General features: G+C 33.6%; 1 non-coding gene across 1 annotated transcript; it reads left to right on the top strand.

The window, feature by feature from the left end:
- Window positions 1-12,938: 12,938 nt before the first annotated feature.
- On the top strand, window positions 12,939-13,045 carry LOC128282183 (small nucleolar RNA R71). The gene has a single exon (XR_008272414.1). It is a non-coding gene; the product is annotated as a small nucleolar RNA R71 (small nucleolar RNA).
- The last annotated feature ends 4,357 nt before the right edge of the window (window positions 13,046-17,402 follow it).

Genomic DNA, 17,402 nt, shown 5'->3' with positions numbered 1-17,402 from the left:
GAATTATTTCCATGGCGGAAAGAGGAAAATGTGATGTATCCTATTGTTAAATGTTTGGCGAGATCTATAAATCATATCGGTATTGAATGAATTCCTACTCATCAGATTCATGGAATTTCAGGTCTTTTTGATTGTTTAATTTCTTGGAATTCTAGCATTAACCAAATTGAGATCTGGTTTTATGTCAAGATGACAAGGGAAACGGAGAAGGGTTGAAAATTTAAGAACAATTAAGAGATGAGTTCTTAAACTTTCAGAATATATGAGAAATTAATGAGATATATTGGAGGCACACCGAGTGAAAGTTCTTCAGCACCGAATATGAAATTGAGGAATCTAAGTGAAGACCACTTTTCTGGTAAGATTTTCGGGGACGAAAATCCCTATAGGGGGGGAGAGTTGTAATATCCTGATTTTGGGCCTAGTCGGAATAGCGGTTTCGTGACCAAAAAATCTGAGATAGAAATAATTATTTTATGATTATTTTGAGGTCTATGATATGATTGCATGATTGTGTGAAAATTTCATGAAGAAATTTTATGCATAAAGTGCTTAAATTGAAATTAGGGACTAAATCGAATAATTTGTAAAACTTGCATTCTAGAAGTTTCTAGTATGAAATTGTTTTGAAATATTAATTAGGAGGTCTTAAATAGAAATTTTACCAATTTCTAAGTCTATGGACAAAAATTGGACATGGATGGAATTTTGGAAAGTTTAGTACTAAGGGCATTTTGGTCATTTAGGGTAAAATGAATTAAAATACAAAATTAAAAGCCAATTTTGCTCATCTTCAACCCCATGGCCGAATATAGCAAGGAGAAACCATGGCTAGGGTTTTCAAGCTTCCAAGCTCGATTGTAAGTCCGTTCTAGCCTCATTTTAATGATTTTTACGCTTTTGGAGTCCCTAGCTCGATTAAGCTTATGCTAGCAATAATTCAACCTAGGGTTCATATTTGGAAAAATACCCATAGGTGAAATTTGTGTATTTTGGTGTTTTATGATAGAATATGAGGTTTTAAATTATGTTAGACAACTTGTACTACTCGGTTTTAAGTGAAAACGAGCAAAAGGGCTTAATCGATAAAAATACCTAATAGTCATAAGTACATGTTAGAGTGAGAATTTGATGTTTCCATAGAAGGGAAAATGATCAGCATGTCATAAAACATAAGAAAATAGGCTGAAGTTTAATTTACGAGCTTTGGGGCAAAAGTGTAAATATGCAAAAGTTTAGGGGCAAAACTGTAATTTTGCCAAAATATGATTTTGGGTCAATTTGAATATTGTGAGTCCTAATTAGACTATATTTTAAATGATAGAGCAAGGAAAACTGAAATTCGGGCTAAAATGGAAAAATACCAAGTTGTGGACGAAATGGTAAAAGTAGCCATTTTCGCATACGAGGTAAGTTCATGTGTAAATAATGTAGCATAATTGTTATTTTTAAGTTATTGATGTTAATTATATGATATGCTGATTTTTTTATCGTGAAATATTATGCTCTGTGGTTAATGTTGAGTAATATGCAAATTATGTTTACTACTTGATAAATATGAATTGCTACCGAGTATCGGTTCCGATATTCTATGGAAGACGGCAATGTGAGATCGAGGAAAAAAGCCCGTTTGAACCTTAGGAATAGATTAGGATACAAGTGACATGTCACTAGGATGGTTGAGCATCCGAATTCGTTGAGTTGAGTCCGAGTTCACTTATGGATGCGAATGTCCGAACTCGTTGAGTTGAGTCCGAGTTCGTGAAATGTAACTAGGCATCCGAACTCGTTGAGTTAAGTCCGAGTTCACTTATGGATGCGAACGCCCGAGCTCGTTGAGTTGAGTCTGAGTTCACTTAGGGGCGGGTTACATGATTTCTTGATTACATATGAGGCACTTATGTGCAAATTATCCGTGTATCCGAGTTGTATTTCGATGTGTTCAACGGGGTGAAATTTCTAGTGAAATGAAAGAACACTTAAGATGCAAGCTACGTTTTGGTAAGTGTTGTGAAATGGACACTTTGGACAGGTATGTTCTTAACCCTCGGGTTGATAATAGATACAACAACGATAAGGTAGTAAGATGATGGATGATGTTTAGAAATATGATATATGTTTTGGTGATACCATGCTAAAGTTGTTTGGTATATTTGTATTGTTATGTTACTTGTTGTTTACATATGAACTTACTAAGCATTTATGCTTACTCCCTCCTCTTTATTTACTGTAGTTTTGAACAAGCCAGCTCAGGAATCGGGACGGGTCGAAGGTTCAATCACACTATCCAAAGGACTTTCATCTGGGTAAATGGCTTGTAAAACTTAAGTATGGCATGTATAGCAATATATTTATTTTGTGTAAATAATTTTATGATATGGCCATGATTGGTTGAGAAAATGTTTGATATTGATAAGTCATGGTGATGGTTAAATTTAGATCATGTTTGATATCATGGAAGTTTAATAGGTTATCTAGTTCATAACAACTCATGAAAAGATGAAATTTGCCTTAAAACAAAATATTGCTGCAGCAATGACATGAATTTGAAAAAACACTAAAAATAGTATAAATGGAATTAAATGATGAGAAAGTTATGAAATTTAAGCTTAATGAGTCTATTTTCATATGGATAAAAAAACAGGCATATAAATTATACTTTATGAGATATTTGAAACCTTGTGAAACAGGGCCAGAGTGATTTCTGGATCCTCTGTTCTGACTTTAAAAATTCATAATAAATTGTAAAAAAATAATTAGAAGTCATTATTTATATGACAGATTCCTTATTGAGTATAGTTTTAATAGAAACAAACCTCGTAGTCATTGAAATTCTGTATAGAGAGATATCTGATTCGTAATACACAGATGTCAGAGCAGTCGAACCCTGAAACAGGGGAGACTTTAACTAATAAACTATACTAATTGGCCCAACTAAAAATTCTAGAAAAAAATTAGTAAATAGATATACGAGTCTAGATTTATGGAAAATTTATGGATCTTGATTTTGAGTTTCGTAACTCGAGATATGATTTTTCTTGTAACTGTGATGCGAGTAGCTAGAAAGCTGTGAATGTAGAAACAAAAGATTTGAAGTTCTTATTTTGATAAATTATGTTCGGTAACTCCTCAAGCTCGACTCCGGCGACGGTTTCGGGCGTGGGGGCGTTACATCCAACCAGTATTTGGCCATAGTAAGGGCAACTCTAGTTGCGCCCCTAAATAGCTCAGCACCATTAGATCGAATCCGTTCAGTTATCGACTCACAGCTCCCAAACTAGAATAGGGCCCAGGGACCCTATCCAACACTCTCAGCTTGGCTTGGGACAATGCATCGTCCCTAACCGAGCGGCTTTGAGTCCCAATCCCAACTATAGGTGTAGCTAGTGTCTCACTCGTATCCAAATTGGGCTTACTGCCCATTGAAGACAACTCAGCTCGAGTCCTTCTACAGTGCCCACCGTGTCCACGAGTACGACGGCCATGCGTTCCACAAGCACTCATCATATTCAACATTTTATCTATATTATAAAGTTTTATGAATCATTTTTAATATTTATTCGCAATATTTTTTGCTTCAAATAATTATCAGAAGTAGTTCCAAAAAGTTCAAAAATTTCAGTCTCTAACTAACTATATGCAGTTTTAGACAATTCAGAGTTTTTTAACTACAATACTTCTAATTTAAAAGTACTTAGAGGATCGGCGTCAGAGACTCGATGTACCATATACTTACTTTTCAAATTGAAAAATTAAACTTCACTTAAAAACCAGTTTCTACAACTAAAATTTTGAATCCAACAATTTCACATCCCGAGTTTTGTAACCTGGCTCTGATACCACTAAATGTAACGCCCTAAACTCGGCTTGGATTTAAGGCTGAACCCAGAAGTGTTACGAGGAAATTTATAAAAACAACTTCCTTATTAACAGCAAATCATTGCAACTGTTGTTACTTAGTATGTTCGATTTGTTTGGAAAATTTATTGAAAAACTTATTTGATTTAAAAGCGTTGCTCAATTATGCCTTTCTATTAAACCGAATGTGTTGCAGCGGAGTTTCTTTAAAATGTCATATTTTGGAAAATCAAATTATTTCTTGAAAACCGTTACGTCAGAAAAGTTGATGTTTCTAGAAAAACCGTTTTATCAATTGTTACGCTTAAAAAACCAAAATTAAATCCAAAACCGAAAACAGTGCCAAAAAGTGTGGAGAGCCCCAAAATTACAAAACTCTCAAAAACCATAAAAGTTCAAACTAATTTTAAAATAATGAAATTTTACAAAATGTGGTTACAATTGAGGTTCCGTCACACTGACCTGCCTAAGTCTAAGGGTTACCTGAATAGATCAAACAAATAGAGAGTGAGTTTTGCAATATAAACAGAAATTCAGATTCAATCTCATGCAGAACAAACATAGATGTAAACCTTCTCTAGAATTAGTATTATCAAAATATACAGATACAGATATGCGTAATCCTACCCCATCCTCTACACACCAACTCCGTCCATACCAATACACCACCTATGGTATAAAACCCCCACCTAGTACTATACACCGCATAGTGTCTATAAAACACTTTTCATATTTAATTGCAGTGTTGGCGAGAAATCACCTCACAAAGAATACTTCCTTTTCATAATACATAACTCGCCTCATAATTAGGTACAGATAAATATAAGATGAAACAGAATAACAGATACCAGAACTAACATACCATGCACGCTCGTATAACAGATATTAAACATGCTTATACATAACAGAATAGACCATACATATCGTATTTCATAATACTCACATAAATGTCATTTACTTCTATCTCAACCTAACAAAGTAGTAGATTTCATGCTTTAAGGCTTATACCATACATAGCGACCTTACGGAAGACCCACTGTCGATCAAAATGACATGAACATCCCTAGGGAAAAATTTTGAAATTTGGGCCCACATGCCCATGTGGCCTACACACCCAAAATGGCCTTGCTCGTGTGGCTCACACGACCCAAAATGGCTTATCTTGTGTGTCAACAAATTTCAACGAATTAATCCTCACGAACTCTCCTATTTTGAAAAAAAAAGACTTTGGGATTCCCAACATATCTAAAACCCAACAACCGTAACTATGCTAAATCAATAGAATCACTTACCTTCGAGAAAACAATCCATACAGTAACTCCACCAGAAAAGCACCCACTGACACACAATTCTCTCCTAGTTATTCAAGAAACACAGACCAAATAAAACAATTAAAAAGAAAAACCCTTAACAACATTTCATCACCATCAAAACCCCCAACCAGTCATCAATTCCATAATGAAACTTAAACCAAACCACACACTTACCAAATGACAGCAATCGAACTTGAACAATAAAGATTCCAAAATAAAGCTTGAATTTTTGTTAGAACTAGAAAGGATAATAGGAACAGAATGTGAAGGACCAAGAAGTAAAAAGAAAGAATAACAAAAAAGGAAAAACGTGAAAAGTAGTAGCTGATTTTTAAGAGAAAAGAATAAAAATAAAATAATAATAGATACCCCCAAATAACTAACCACTCTATCCCACTCTTAGATAACTACCCAGAACTTGATTTTAAATCCAATTCCATCCCAAACACACTTAATCCAAAATTGCAAAAATAACTCCCTTGTTGCTCACGTCAAGACTTGAACCCAAGACCTCAGACCCAACTTGAGGCCCCTAACAATTAAAGCAAATAAAGGTTTATGACAGAGTTTACAAAAATAAAATCAAGAAACTAGGGTGTTACATTATGCAACTCAAGTATACATATTGTTTGAATTATTCTCAATCATGATCATGATAGCAAGAATAGACTAAATTCTTTCTTAATAAAGATATGCTAATTCTTACTAATTTATTTTTATTCCCTTATTTAAGACTAAACTGCAATCACTAAGTTTAATTTATTCCTTCATATGTTGAACTTAGCAATTTCTCTCCACTAATGTAGCAGCGCAAAAATCTGAATCGAAAGGTCTTTTAAATAGGTTGTAACATGGCTAGGCTAGAGGTCGATAAATGATAGAAAATTTTAAGCTAAAAACCCTAGACTCAACTTGCATCGGACCTTTGGAATAAATACCTTCAAATTCACCATTTTGCATTTGAGTACACATGTTCTTTCTTTCTTTCTTCTTCTTCTTTTTTTTTAACACGAGCATATTACTATATGCACTAAATTTTTTTGGAGCATTTGATACTTATTTTCAACTCCCCCAAACCTAATTTTCAGAGAATATTCTGGATAGATTGAGTCTAGTATTTGAGACAAGTTAGAGATAATTATGAGAGAAGTGATGGCTTAATATTGCAATGGTTTAAATAAAATCAAACTATATAGTCTAAGAGTTGGGTTTCAAGGGATAAATATTTGTTAAGGTTGGCTTGAAAGGCTCAAACGGTCCAAACAAAGTTTGCCTAAATCATTTTCAAAATTCCATGCTTCCTAGGAATCTGCCTCAAGAAATTACAAAGTCAATTTGAGAGACTTAAACTTTCATGCATGCTTAGCTCTCCTAAGGAATTAAAAATTTATGGTATGATTTACATACTTTATTAAGAGTAAGATTTATGTCATAATCCAGCTAACTTTGCAATTATTGAGATAATAGAACTTTATTTATACTACAGTTTAGCATAATTAACAAAAATTCAAATTTTTGAACAAAATATAACTTAATCATAATTATGAGAAAAATGTATTTTGAAAAAGAAAAACAATTTCAATTTTTGGTCCCCCTACTTAAGATTAACAATGTCCCTATTATTAAAAACAATACAGAGAATGAAAATATAGAAGTGAATAGATACTGTACACCAGGTAGGACCTAAGGAAAATAGGGTGAGTCAAGTTTGACTACTTAAATACCAAGCTTTTCTAAAGCAAATTCAATCCAAGACATGTACATATCTATTGCCACACTTCTTATTTATCAATTTGTTCAATTTTATTGATGATTTCCACATCTTATCTTATTATGCGAGAAAAAAATTCCTAAAAGAACCTAATTCTAAAAACTTAAAATATCTTAAAAAAATAAAATAAAATAAAGTAAAGATCCCCTATTTTTATTTATTTGTAGACCCTTCTGAATCTAACCCATCTTTTGCTTCTTCGTCCTTGTTTTTCCTCGACTCGCCTCGTTCCTTCCTTGACATTGAAGTCCATAGTTCAAATATAAATTCTGGAAATTTAGGCACAAAGACAAACGGGTCATGAAATATTTTCTTAAAAGCATCTCCAATTAAGTCATCCCGTATTTTTGAGTATCTCCAATAAACTTGTTGTTACCACTGCATATGTTGTAGCGTATACATTATAGTAGACTGTTCACTTCGTGGAATGGTGCTCGATAAAGGGACTTTTAGCGTCAGAGTTAGAAAACATGGTAAAGGTGGTTTTAGTTTTGGATAGGTAGATGAGTAGCCGACGGTAAGATTTAGAGATAGAAGGGGTGGTGGTTTTAAGGATAGTTTAGGTGCAGTGGTTAGTGGCTTCAAATGAAGGTGTTCAGGGTGGTGATTTAGGGGGTTAAAGGCTACAGCATTAAGGCTTAAGGGAGATGAACTATAGAGCTACTTAAGCCCAAAGGTTGACCCCTTATTTAACAAAACAAATACTTAAATTCTTTGGGCTACTTAGAAAATTATTTTTCAAAAAATTACATTAAATTAAACTCCCAGGAAAGACCGGAGGGGTCACAGATGGTCCCGTTTGAGTTCCAGTCTCCTAAACATAATTTTAATTTATGTAATGACCCAAAGAAAATTTTATCTAAGTCTACCATTGTGACAGCCCAAAATTGACCCTAGTCGGGAAGTGGTTTCGGGACCGCTAAACCGAGTCACCGAAATGTTTGAATGTAATATTTATTGTCTAGAATATGTAATTATGAATGTGTGAAAATCTCAAGTTCGATTTAGTCGATTGCATGTGAATTTAGTCAATAGGACTTAGGTGTGACACGTTTGAAATGTGATAGGTTAATCTATGAGGACCTATTATTGCATGTAATCAAAGGGGTGGACTTGCATGTCAATTTCCCCATTTAAGAACTAGTGGCCGGCCATGACAAAGGGGGATGGGCAAAACATGTCATGAAACATGTTGTGTAAGTGTTTTATGTTGGAATAAATAAAATAAGGTGTATGGGTAATAAAAAAATGAAAAAATGTGTGTGAAGGCTTCTCCCCCTCCCCATTGCCGTGAAGGTAAGAAAGAAAACAAAAAAAGTGTTCATCTTTGAACATCTTTGGCTGAAAAATTGAAGGAAAAGGGAAGAAGGAGTGAAGCATTCGGCTACCCTAGGTCACTATTAAGGTAAGTTTGATGTTGTGCCATGAGATTCAAGCATGTCTTAGTAGTTAGCTTGAGTTCTAACTAGCTCATGGTTCAAATCTTTACTATGTCATGGTGATAATGTTCGGCTAAGGTGGAGTTGTGGATGTCATTTGCATGCTAAAAGTAAAGCTTGTAATGATGCATGGGATGGTGGATTGATGACTCTTAAATCTTCTTTTTAGCATTTTTGAGTGAGGCATTATGTTCCTTGTTCAACCATGACCAAAGTTGAAATGGTATGGTGTTGTAAGGCATTCGGCCATGGTAGGAAGTAAAAGAAAACTATGGTCGTTGTTCATGTTATTTGGATGAGAAATGGTAGTAAGGTGAAGTACAAATGTTAGTGTTTGATTTACTAGTGTATATGTGTGTATTAGCCTAGTTTTGAACTTGAAACAAAATGGTGTTTAGTCGATACAAGTGACCATACTTGTAGAATGTATCAAGTGTTGCAATCGGCCTCAACATAGACATGTATGTTCTGACATGAATGAGTACATATGTTGATGTGTATGTTCGGCCTTAGGTAGCCTATTGATGGCTTTAGCTTGACTTAAAAAAATTCGGCTAAGGGGAAATATTAGCTAGTATGTTGAATTCGATTCGTGATTTCGTACACATGTGACTCTAATGTCTAATGTATATGGGCTAAGTACCTTGAGCTTCTCTTTGATGCTTGAATGAATTGTGTTGAATTGCTTGATGTAATTAAAAATGTGCATGACCATTGTGTATTTGAGCTAAAGGGTGGCCATATGACCATTTAAACTCCTTGTCATATTCGGCCATAAGCTAGCATAATGAGATTTTAATAAGTTAAATTTGTGTGAATTAGCTCAAGAGCTTAGAGGACCACAGTTGGATAAGGGAAGGAAAAAGTGGTCGAATAGTCAGTCGAAATTGCTCGACCACATCCGAGGTAAGTCTTGAGTAATGACCCTACTTGAATTATATTGAAATGATTTGTCATATTATGGCGGATAGCCGAATGTGCGTAGGGACTACGTTGTAAAGTCAATTGAAATCATGCTCTTTGTGTGTAGCTATTGAGCCGAAATTGGAAAGGTTGATAAATGTTTTGTGTTTGAGCCTTAGTAACGAAAATGAAATATGGATGTGTCGTGATTATTGATATATGTGTGCATGAGCATTTGAATGATACCCGGGCTAAGCCCCGAAGGCATTTGTGCTAGTGATTATATCCGGGCTAAGACCCGAAGGCATTTATGCTAGTGATTATATCCGGGCTAAGACCCGAAGGCATTTATGCTAGTGATTATATCCGAGCTAAGACCCGAAGGCATTTATGCTAGTGATTATATCCGAGCTAAGACCCGAAGGCATTTATGCTAGTGATTATATCTGGGCTAAGACCCGAAGGCATTTGTGCGAGTTGCTATACCCGGGTTAAGACCCGAAGGCAATTGTGCTTGTGGTTGTATCCGGCTAAATTCCGAAGAAACTTGGTTTGAAGGTGGGCGTTTTGTGCTGTAATAAATTCAATTAATACGCTCGAAAAACCCAAACGATAAGGTATGTTTGCATGTGCATCGGAAAAGTCGATTCCTTTGAAATAGTATTCGTTCAATCGACTAACGAACTTTCGGCTCTTAGATAGGTTGATACCTCGTGTGTGTATATGTTGATGAAGTGTGAAGTAAGTATGATTATGAGAATGTGTATTAATAAAGTGATTCATTTAGCTATGTGAATGTAATACTTTAGTCAAAGCTGATTTCATTACTTGAAACTTACTAAGCATTAAAATGCTTACCCCGTTTGCTTTGGCTCTTTGTCCTCTAGATTTTGTTCGTTAGCTATCGGATTCGGGATCATCGAAGTCGAAGTCATCCACACTATCAAAGCCCTTTTGGTACTCTTTTAGTTGAACTCTGGATATGGCATGTATAGGACTACCCTTTGTTGTTTTTCAAGTACGTTTTGTGATGTATGTGTGTACAGCCATGCGAAAATGGCTCGTAGAAGTGGAGTATGGCATTAGACCATTTGTGTTTATGTATATATGTATGGTTTCATGATGTGACTATGGACTGGAATGGAAGTGTTGGGCAAATGATCAGCCATTGGAATGGCTAAATATGATTATATGTGGACCTATGTATGACAAAACTCTAGTTGGTCCATGGAAACCACGAAATAGGTAAAGTTTACCTTGAAAACAGATGCTGACAGCAGCAGTGATGTGGATATTTGTAGGAATAGAATTAAATGGTGAATAAATTATTTAAATGAACCTTGATGAATCTACTTTCATATGGAAGAAACGAAATGGTCATATGAGTTATATGTTAAGAGATATTAAAGTTCTCGTGAAAAGCAGGGCGTAACGGCTTCGGATCCCTGTTCCGAATTTGGAAATTCACTATAAATTAACCAGAGATAATTAGGAGTCATGCCATATATTTATAGATTCCTCTTTGAGTCTAGTTCCTATAGAAACAAACGGCATCAGTATTGAAGCCCTGTACAGGGAGATATCCAAGTCGTAATGCGCGAAGGTTAGTGTAGTCGATCCCTGTAACAGGGAGACTTTAACTAATAAACTGTACTAATTGGCCCGACCAAAAATTCTAGAAAACAATATGTAGATGGACATATGAGTCTAGTTTCAGGTAAAAATTACGAAACTGATTTCCGAGCTTTGAAACTCAAGATATGATTTTTAAGGCGACAGTGGACGCAAAGAACCGACTTGTCTGGAAATTTTTAAATGGATTTGTGAAAAATAATTAAGTTAAGTCTGTGTGCACCTTGTGTTCGACTCCGGTAATGGACTCGGGTACGGGGTGTTACAACCATTTTATTCAAATGAGAAAAACTTAAAAAAAATAACAATAGAGAAAGTGAAGAGAACTCCCTCCATTTTATTCAGGATCGTTATTGACCATAGTGGTGCCAAATGGCTATTTGTCATACCAACCATACCCATCTAAGAAGTAATCATATTCTTTCCCATCAAATCTGTCCAACATCTTATTAGGGAAAGAAAACCCGAAATGATCTTTCCTGGTGGCCTTGTTTAACTTCCTGTAATTCCTTCAAATCTTCCAACCCTTGACTCGAATATATGAAATAATCCATCCAGTTCCAAAACCACAAGTGCCTCTTGTTCTTGATCTTTTATGAATTCAACTAAAATAATGACAGGTAAAATCGAAGACAGACCAAATAGTCATATTTCAAATGAGGAGACAAAATCTTCAGTTCCAATTCAGTTGGCTCTTCAGTCAATGACTTTGGTTGCATATACTCCTAATATGATAACTCTAATGATTCGAGTGGAACTTCTTCAGTGAATACCTTCAAATTAGCTTCTAACAAAGCCAAACATTCCTTGTTTTCATCATCACTTGGTGAATCTGCCAGTAGAATATGTTCTAACAGATCTTATAAAGAATTGACCTCCAATTTTGTAGAAGCCAGTGATTCCATCTTGGAAATAGCAAAGTAGTATTCAACTACATCTGGGGATTTAGCATCATCGAAGTCATTAAAATCCACCTTGTCATCAAAAATTTCTTTCAACTGAGTATCCTGTTGCTACTTCTGGAATCGTTGAGGAAATGCAATGATGGAATCTTAGCTTTAATTGAACAAATTTTTTGTGGAATTTTTTTCTTTAGCATCTGACAAGGGTGTTAGATAATCAGAACTAACTAGTTTAGAGTTTACCTCATTAAGGATCACTGAATCTGACTTTTGTGAAATAATAGTTTTAGCACTTAGTTGAACTTCCTTTTTGTCTTAAGCTACAATAGGCTCACCTTGAACCTCAACCACATTGGGCTCCAATGTCTTTCCACTTGGCAAAGTGACTGCTTTGCAGTGTTCTTTGCTCGAAATTCTTGGATTTTCTGTGTCGCTCGACCAAATACCTTGGGGGTCTACTTCTGAGCTCATTGGCTAGTTGTCCCACTTGGTTTCCTAAATTCTTCAATGTTGTTGCTTGGTTTTGGATTAGTTCATCATTCTTCACTCTGTACGCCTTCAGCAAATTTTCAAGATTACTTGAAGATTCAATTAGTGGGGGGTTTTACACTTGTTGAGACTATTCTGGTGGATAATTTGGTCAAGATGACATAGAAGAGTCACTATGGTCCTCCTATTGATTTCTCTATGGAGAAATTGGATGATTCTTCCATAAAGAGTTGTAAGAATTTGATTGCGGACCATTCCAATTTTGATTTCCTATGTAATATTTTAACTCTTAATTTGATGGATAATTTTTAAAGAAATGGTCATCTCCACAGTATTCACATATTGACCTGTCAAATTACCATTGAAACCATTAACAATTATGTTCTTAAGCATAGAAGACATAAAGGATACTTGCGCTACTAGAGAAACAAATTTGTCCATTTCATATACTCTTGCTGCTCGTCTTTCTGAGGCTGCTCAATTGGTTAGCCACTGATAGTTATTGCTGGCAATTCTTTCAATAATCTTGTAAGCATCATTATAGGACTTAAAAAGTACGGTTCCATTTTTCGAAACATCTACCACCATTCTAGTATAGATATTGAGACCAATATAGGAAGTCTCCATTTGAACGCAGTAAGGTGGGCACTTTCACAATAACTCCTTGAACTGCTCCAATGCCTCATATAAAGATTCTTCATCAAGTTGCTTAAATTAAGTGATTTCATTTTGGATCTTGGTGATCAGATATGGAGGAAAGTATTTCATTAAGAAACATTTAACCAACTCTTGCCATGTAATTATAGAATGGGATGGTAGGGAGTTTAACCATGGTCGTGCTCTATCTCTTAAAGAATATGGAAATAATCTCAGTCTCAAGGCATCCTCAGCCACCCCGACTAGTTTGAATGAGTCACTCACTTCCATGAATAGTCGAAGATGAAGATTTGGATCTTCAGTAGGCATCCCACTAAATTGACCCATATTTTGCAACATTTGGAACATGACTAGCTTTAGTTCGAATTATGATGCCTCAATTTCGGGTCTCATGATACTCGGACTTAGTTCATTGAATAGAGAAATGGCATATTATCGAATGGCGCAGTTTCTATCATCGGCAACAATGATCAGATTGTGAGTATTATAAGTGAGTGCTCCTCCTAGATTTTGGTTTTGATTTTCAAAATTCATCTCTTCGGTCCTTCCTTGGTTTGCTTGTCTTCTCCTTGTCTGAAAACCCTTTCAATTTCAAGGTCTACAGGGAGTAAGTCAATGATTTGATCAATACTCATAAACACCTGAAAGAAACACAAAAAAATAAAATTATTGGAATTAAAATTTAACAGAAAAAAAAAGACCAAAATGCAAAATTAACAATTTCACAAATAATGTATTTTAAAATAGTTCTTTGGTAATAGTGCCAAAAACTTGGAACAATGAAATTGTGCAAGTGTACACAATCGCAACAAGTAATAAAGTGACAAGTAAATTTCGAGTTATCGTTCCCATAGGGACTGTGAAAGAAAAATATTTATGAAATGTAAATCAAACACTTTATTGATGGGAAAAATATGTTGTTTTGAAAAAGTGATTTAAAAACTAAAAAGTAACTAAGTAAAAAAATAAAAAGTAAAAATTCCAATGTACAATTTCAAAAAAAAAGAGTTTTAATCAATATAACATAATTGTGTTAGATCAATTAGATTCCTTAACTTAGAATTAATAAACCCATGTTCATGTTGTTATGAATATTTTCATGGCAACATGGCAATTTGTTAACTATTGCACATACATAATTACTAAATTAACCAATCTCTTGAACAATTTTCAATTCCAATTTAAAAAATTAATCAATCTTCATAAGCACATATAAGATTAAGTGAGGTGACAATATATTTCTATATTGAAACAATTTAATCACAATAATGTTGCAAGTTATGCAAGGCTAATGTATCGTTTAATATCGTCGCTAATTTAACCTTCAACTACCTTAGAAAATTAAACATGCACAAATTAAATATTGTGTTAATTAATTACAATTTCAAAATATTTAATAATTAATTCATTCGTTACCTTACATTTTATTATGCAAGTATAACATCAACATGATTTTATTTAATTGAAAACTTGCCAAGGCTTATAACAACACAAACATGATTTTAATAATTTAAGTGGACAGAATGCAATCAATATAACACGAATTAATTTAATTCATTTTAATTATAACAAGGACAACAAGAAAATAATTATTCATATTCATAATCATAACATAAACAAGAAACTTGAAGAGAAGTGAACTAGGAAGCAAATCCAGGATTTGTCTGAAGCCAGACTAGTGCGCTCCTCTTCTTCTCTGCTTATTCTGTTAAACTAAGACCTCCACGAACAATTGAATGTTGCTATTCCATGGCAGCTGAAAGCTCTTTTTCAAGGGGGAAACGGGCAAGGGAATGAACAAGAAAAAGGGAAAACAAAGAAGGGAAAGAAAGAGAAAGAGAGAAAGATGTATGGGAATGAATGGTATGAATGGCTGCTAAAATTAGCAAAGAAATATCAGCCACTCCCTCTCCCTTGGCCAGCCATACTTGGTGCAAGTTTAAGTGATTCAAACTTGCTATTTTTAGCTTGGGGCTAAAAATGGAAGGCACGAAAAGATGATGGGCTTTGAACGAAATTAAGGGGAAATTCAAGGTCTATTTTGCAATTAATAAAATTAGCTAAATAAGCTGATATATGGATGGTTTAGGCCTCCAAATCCCTTGGTGGATCAGTCCTCTTTTTAACACAATTTGGGCCCCTTTTCTTCTTCAGACTTTATATTAATTTTTAACTCAATTAATGTTGGATCAAAATTAAATATAAAGTATGTTTAATACATAATCTTGGATCATCTAAGGCTGGAAAATTAATTAACCATACTCTTGATTCACTTGATGCAAAAATTTCCTCAACGGTTCAAGCCTCTCGAGGTGGTTGCCGAGCCAACTTTCGCCATTTTTTTTTAAAACTGTAAAAAATAAATCAAATTTTTTTATATTTATTATAAAAATAAGGAAAGTTCAATATATTATTAATTTGAGTGCAAATTAATTATTTTATAATTAAAGTACGAATTTTGACAAAATTACTCTGAAACTATATGAATTAGAGCTCAAAAGATGCTGAAAAAGTATATATATTTTTGTCTTTCCAATAATTACGTCGGTTCATTCGATGATACACTAATGTATCAGTATAATTATTTCGGTTTTATCCGATGATGCCATTACAATGCTAGATTGGATACAAGTTAGTTAATCTATGTATTTGACTTGAGTACGACCAAGATCAATAAAGTTATAACATATGAATAGGTTAAATGAAATTTTAGTACTCCACCTCTTTCCAATTAAATTTTGGGGACGAAATTTCTTTAAAGAGTGGAGAATTGTAACGATTCAAAAGTCAGTGGAGTCAGAAATGATGGTTTCGGAATGTTATTTTTTGATAATAGAATCAGTCAATATTATTTGTTAATATTTACGAAAGCATTACAGTATTATATTGAAGTTTGGTTTATTAATTTTGGTTATTTGGAAAGTTAGATAAGGTACAAGTGTATCGGTTCTAAAGTCGATGATTTTGAAAATTGAGGATTTTGAAAATTGAGGTATCAGGACCTCGTTTCTGTAAACCATATTTGTAAATATTTTTATTAAATATTTACGGAGTTATTTTATATGTGAATTAAAATTTGGCTTGGTATTTATGTTGATTTAGTGCTTAAAAATAAGTAATGGGACTAAATCATGTAAGTGCAAAAAGTTGAATTATAGTGGAATCACTAATTAATTATTGTTTTAAGGGACTTATTAAATAAATAACCCATAATTATATAGATATATATGTAATCACGTGTGACGGTTAAACATTAGTAAATATGTATATATTTATGTTATAATTTTGGTTATAATAAAGTTAAAATAATAAAATGAAAACAAAATAGAAATTGGAAAGAAAGATATTGAAATAGTGGATGGTAAGAGAGAGTTTTCTTTCTCATTGAAATAGTGGATGGTAAGAGAGAGTTTTCTTTCTCATTTTTTTTCATGAAAATTCGAAACCCGTAAAGAGAAGAAGAGGACGAACAGTCAAGGGGTTTTAGTTTTCAAGCTTTATTTGTTTAGTTAATTTAGTTCATTTTCTTGTAATTTTTAAGTTTTTGGAATCCCGATATCTATAACGACTCGACCCATGTTGTAATTCTAAATACTATTAAGGAATTAGAATGTTACCATTGATGGAATTTTGGTTTTTAAGGTGTTATTTTGATAGATACTAAGTATAGAATTGATAAATGACTATATCGCAAAGATAATTGATGAATTTGTACAATAAGGACTAAATAGTGCAAAATTCAAAATTAAGGGTGTGATTGAGAAATGAGAAGTCTTATAGGGACCCTAGGATATTTAGCTCTATTACTTTGGAAGTTAATTGTGGAAATGTTGTTAGTCCCGGTTTTAGGGACTAAAATTTAATAAAATGTAAAGTTGCAATATTCAATAATTGAATGTGAAATTGGTTGTATATTGATAAAGTATTATGTTGTTTTAATCCGTAGCTAACATCGACTTGGATTCTCCAAAAAGAAAAGGAAAAGACAAGATCATCGACAAATAGCTTGGAGCTTACGTTTTGTATTTCTATAACCTGGACCTTTTCAATTGTTGCCTTCACAAACTACGTTGCATTGTAATGACATACGAAAAGCTGGAAATGTTAGAATGAGCTGAATTGAACTTATTCGAATTACTTATTTGTGATAAGGATTAAATTGAATAGATTTAAAAATATGATATATTGTTATAATTGTGAAATTGAGTTCAATTAGTAATGAATTATGTTGTCACATACGTGATTTAATGATTGGTTGATGAAATTATATTGTAGAACTAAGAATTTGAGTATAATGAAATTGAAACAAAGGTAGATAATGGATATTAGTTTATAAGCTCGATTTAAGATATGTAAATAGATTGAATAATTAGGTGATGTAATAGGACTTGTATACTGACATGTTAAAATGCATTATAACCTTTATAAAATGTATTAT

This window comes from Gossypium arboreum, chromosome 1 (genome assembly GCF_025698485.1).
Source record: "Gossypium arboreum isolate Shixiya-1 chromosome 1, ASM2569848v2, whole genome shotgun sequence".
Classification (NCBI taxonomy): Eukaryota; Viridiplantae; Streptophyta; class Magnoliopsida; order Malvales; family Malvaceae; genus Gossypium; species Gossypium arboreum.
Note: the sequence above shows the minus strand (reverse complement) of the source record. Positions and strands in the feature narration are given on the sequence as shown.